At 34.7% G+C, this 5,377-nt stretch overlaps 1 non-coding gene across 1 annotated transcript; it reads right to left on the minus strand.

Annotated features, from left to right (window-relative positions):
• Positions 1 to 966: 966 nt before the first annotated feature.
• Positions 967 to 1,073, minus strand: LOC139856587 (small nucleolar RNA R71). Its single transcript, XR_011762059.1, has one exon. It is a non-coding gene; the product is annotated as a small nucleolar RNA R71 (small nucleolar RNA).
• Positions 1,074 to 5,377: the final 4,304 nt, after the last annotated feature.

The raw sequence follows: 5,377 nt of genomic DNA on the forward strand, positions 1-5,377 counted from the left end.
TTTCTTTCTTATTTCTCGACGCTCTAGTTTTTAGGACATAGAATTTTCTATTTCTTCTCTATAATTTCAAAACGAAAAATTATTTTAAACGGTTAAATTGATAGAAATCCAAAATTTTCTGGTTCGCAATAATAGTTGGATTTGTTAGTGGCGAGTTGTGGGCTTTCGATTTAAAGGGTCCTGGCTACCTGCTGCATCTATTGGCTATTCGAAACGTGAGCAAAATCAGAAAAGTCTATTAATTTGATAACTTATATAATTTTTATCTTTTATAACTAATAGGATATTCAGTGAATGCACCGAGCAAAACGTTCACCACCTTTCATACGTTCACCACCTGTAACCAGATCAAGACATCTAGCCAATATTATCGCCATTGATTTTTCTTTAGAATCATCGTCAAGTCGAACAAGTACTCCAACTCAAATTTTCGATAATCCATCTTTTGAACCCAACTTCAAAATTGAAAACCCGGAGGATATTCAGGGACAATTTCAAGATCCTGAACCACTAATCATTCCTCCTGAACCACAAACCGTTAAATAAGAATCCTCTAGTAATTCAGATTCAATAAATTCAATTATGGAAGTAACAGAATCTCTAAGTATGGAAGACTGAATGAGAGCCACACGCACGGGCCAAGGTCACGCCATTATTAAGCCAGATATTAATGCGCCAGATTATGAATTCAAAGGACAAATCCTACACATGGTAACTAATCAATGCCAATATAGTGGTACGGCAAAAGAAGATCCAAACGAACATCTTCGAACCTTTAATAGGATTTGTACTCTATTTAAAATCAGAGAAGTTGAGGATGAACAGGTTTATCTCATGTTGTTTCCCTGGACTTTAAAGGGAGAAGCCAAAGATTGGTTAGAATCGTTACCCGAAGGAGCGATTGACACATGGGATGTTTTAGTTAAGAAATTTCTTAAACAATTCTTACCGGCATCTAAAGCCGTAAGACTTCAAGGAGAAATTGTTACATTCACACAAAAGCCAAATGATTCTCTATATGAGGCATGGAAAAGATTTAGAAAGTTGTTGAGAGGATGTCCTCAACATGGTTTAGACACTTATCAAATAGTACAAATATTCTACCAAGGATGCAATATTACTACACGAAAAGACATTGATATAACAGCTAGTGGTTCCATTATGAAGAAAACCGCTACCGAAGCTCACAAGATAATTGATAATACAGCCTCCCACTCGCATGAGTGGCACCAGGAAAAAGATATCTTTCGTTCATCTAAAGCGGCTAGAGCTGATTCTAGCCATGACTTTGATTCCGTTTCCGCAAAAATAGATGCTTTCGAGAGACGAATGGAAAAGATGAATAAAGATATTCACGCAATACGAATCAGTTGTGAGCAATGCGGTGGACCACACTTAACGAAAGATTGTCACATCGAGCAAACGATGGAACAACGTGAGAATGTTTCCTACATGAACCAAAGGCCGGGAAATAATTATCAAAATAATTATCAACCGCCAAGGCCAAACTTCAATCGAAATCAAAACATTCTTTACAATCCAAATGGACCCAATTATAACTCGTATAACCAAGACGGTCCGAACAACCAACCAACTCAAAACAACACTTTCAATCAACAAAGACCTAGCTTGTATAAACCAACACAACAAACCGAAGAGAAAAAGCCAAATCTGGAAGAAATGATGGCAAAGCTAATGGAATCTCAAACACAATTTATAACATCTCAAACCCAAAAAAATGAGAGGTTTGATCAGTCACTAAGAACTCAACAAGATTTTGTTTTGAATCTAGAAAAACATGTAGGTACTCTTGCTAGCATGATGAGTGAGAGGGAACAAGGAAAGCTACCGAGTAATACTGAAGTAAATCCTCGGAATGAGAATGTTAGTATGGTGTCAACAAATTCTGAAAAACCTACTCCAGAAGATGGGAAGGTTTTCGATGTAAGTAACAATGAAGAAGTTACACAATCACCACCACTCGAGTATGTAAAGCCAGTGGTGGCACCATACAGACCACTCATCCCGTTTCCAAGAAAAGGAGTTGAGTATGAGAAAGTAATATGTAATAAAGTTTGTGATACCTCTGGAAAGAAGAAGAAGAATAAGAAAGTGCAAGAAACAAAAACCGTAAAAATAAACCCGGTGAAGACAGTTCCACCAAAACCTCCACCCAGGTTGGGTGATCCGGGTGAATTTATTGTTCCTTGTCTACTTAGTGATTGTGTCATGTATGATGCACTAGCAGATTTAGGTGCGAGTGTGAGTGTTATGCCTCTTTCATTATATAAGAGATTAGGAGTAGGTGAGTTAAGTCCAATGAAAATGAGTGTTCGACTCTTTGATCAAACCATTAGGCACCCAGTTGGAATTGCTGACAACCTACCCGTTCAAGTGGATAATTTAACCTTTTTAGTCGAATTTATTATCATTGACATAGAAGAGGACCCAAACATTCCTCTAATTTTAGGTCGACCATTCTTAGCGTCCACCGGGGCATTATTTGATGTAAGAAAGGTTAGAATGACACTTAGTAATGATGAAAAATCGATCACCTTTGTGAGTCGAAAGTCTAAATCTCCTCCAAACAAAACCATTGAACCAACAAAGACGATTGGTAAGAACCATATTGTTTTACCAACTCCAACGGTAGTGCTTAACAATAATAAAAAGTCTAAGTGTGGGGAAGATGAAGTAACACCTAATGATGACCTGATAACAAAGAACCCCGTTGTTGAAACGAAATTAAATGACCCCGTTATTAATAGTTCAATGAAGAAACTTATTAAACGGATTCGCGATGCTAGAACTAAGGGGAACTTTAAGTTATGTAATCGGTTAGTATCCAATCTATCGCCTAAAGAAAAGGCAAAGCTAGTTGAATTTGTGGATATTACACAGGATTCTGACCAATGGCTTAAAGCAAAAGTCACAGATATGCAAGTTGATTATTGTCCAAAAGAAATTGACAATGAAGTTAATCACAATTTCGATACCACAACTACCTAAGTGTGGGGAGATTCAAATGTTCTAAGAAATAATGCTGTCTAGGGTTAGTTGTTCTGTTCTCGTGTAGTTCCGAGAATGGAATCCGATTGGTCTTTTCCACTAGCAGACACTAAAGAACTTGTTTTCTCCCCCCATTCTGAATTTTTGTTTTGTAGGTTTTGTATGAAATTAATATGCATTTTTAAATTTAAGTTTTGTGTGAATTTAAAAACAAAAATTACTTTATTTCATTAAGTTTAAAAAATGATTTCTAAAATTCATCGTAAGTTGAAGACTAGGTTATAGAACCGAAAGTGCTTTACCTGAGGGCGGGGCGACAAATTTTGTTATCATTATTTTTAATATTATTGATCTAAAGTATACCAAAAAAACTAAAAAAAAATTACAAAAAAACCCAAAAATCTTTGCTTTTAAAACAATCGCTTCAAAAACGACAAATTTTAAATTTTGTCGAGGGACGGACTAGGTAAACATACCGAAACTACCTAAAGTAAAAGGAAACAAAATTTTAAAAAATTATTCATTTAAATTGTTTTAATAAATAAAGGTTTTATATATATATATATATATATATATATATATATATATATATATATATATATATATATATATATATATATATATATATATGTTTGTAGTTAATCTTATGTACAAAACAGGGTAAAATATCGCACTTTCAAAGACTGACATTAAGTTCAGCAAAAGCTACTAATTTTAAGGACAAGACGTAAAATATCAAATGTGATATAAAACAATATGTTTGCAAACTCGGTATTTTTAATAACTTTTCTACACTAATCACCCTCATGAATTTATAATTATAGTCTGATTTCATGCATATGAGGGCATTGCATGATCTCAAGTGTGGGGAAGGGTTATAAATTCTCTCGGGTATACACTTAGTTTAATTGCCAAATTTTGTGAAAATTTGAAAAAATTTCAACTAAATGAATTCAAAATCATGTTTATACATATTTATGAACAATAAAACTAGGTGATAATCCTGAAATTATTGTTACCTCGGAGAGAACATAAATGGAGAAACAACCCAAAACGTTAGAATTCATTTAAAATGGAATAGAGGAGAATAAAAAGGCAAAGAAAAAATAAATAAAAGCTAAGTGTGGGAAGAATTTACCAAGTTATTTAAAACACATATCACATATTTGGTACAGATTATTGCAGGTACTTTTGTTTTGGACAATAATAATCAGTTTTACCTAATTTACTGTAATATATTTGAAAGAAAGATGGATCTGCGCGATGAATCAATTCCATCATTAAAAGGAAGTAAAGTCTTCCGAAAAAGACACGCGCTTCTTGATTTAGGTCAGGAAGTTGTCGTTCAGACCAGTTGTAGAGTCTACGAAAAACCTTGAAAGTTTTCTCGAAAATCAGCTGAAAAATCCTCGGACCTCAGCATCAAACAGGGTCGCCAAGTGGTCAGACTTATCCTATCCATGAGAGGATCGGTCTCGTAAAATGGGGAGGGCGCCGTGCATGAGTTCGCCCCAATTGATCAACCTTGTGATTATGGTCCCATTTCTAATTTTGACTTTGGTCAACCAATGGACTATTTTTATGAGGGGGATAACTCGACATGGGAATCTCCTCAATTTCAATTTCAAAATCAACAACAAGAGGAGATCGATCCGAATTTACTAGAGTTATTCTCAAACGTTGTGAGAACCCACCTTAACCGTATGGAGGCTCTAATTCAAGAGATAAGAGATTTGAGGGAAATGTTAGAAATTCAACAAGCTTCATTTCAAAACATAGAGAATACCATGATTTCCATGCTCCCTTTACTTGAAGATTTCATATCCACTACCATTTCACCACCCACCTCACCTGTAGTCTCTACTTATTGGTTAAGAAATTGGGTATTTCATTATGATGATGATGATGATGATGATGTAAGCTTTTATGCCAAGACCAAAGTAGTAGAGATTGCACAAGTACCCAAATCTTTGATAACCAATGATGAAGATGAGGATGAAGATGATGAGAAGGATAACGATTAATGTGAGGATAGTGAAGACGATGAAGAGGATGAAGATTATGAGGACGATAATTTTGATGAAGATGATGAAAGTGATGAGGAAGATAATGAATTGATTGAAGCCTTACCAATGCCCAATGTTTTTAAAGTCTATGATAATCCACTCGGGGTTGGTGAAGATGTTAGTGATGATGATAATGATGAGGATAGTGATTGATAGTGCTCCAAATGAACATATATTTAGGCACAATATCATTCCAATATGTAAAGCTTTTAGTTGCAATTGTTCCAATTTTATGTAATATTCGTTTAAATAAATAAGTGCGAAGACAAAAGAAGAAAATGACGATTTAAAGATGCAAACGA

The sequence above is a fragment of the Rutidosis leptorrhynchoides genome, chromosome 6 (assembly GCF_046630445.1).
Source record: "Rutidosis leptorrhynchoides isolate AG116_Rl617_1_P2 chromosome 6, CSIRO_AGI_Rlap_v1, whole genome shotgun sequence".
NCBI classification, from domain to species: domain Eukaryota; kingdom Viridiplantae; phylum Streptophyta; class Magnoliopsida; order Asterales; family Asteraceae; genus Rutidosis; species Rutidosis leptorrhynchoides.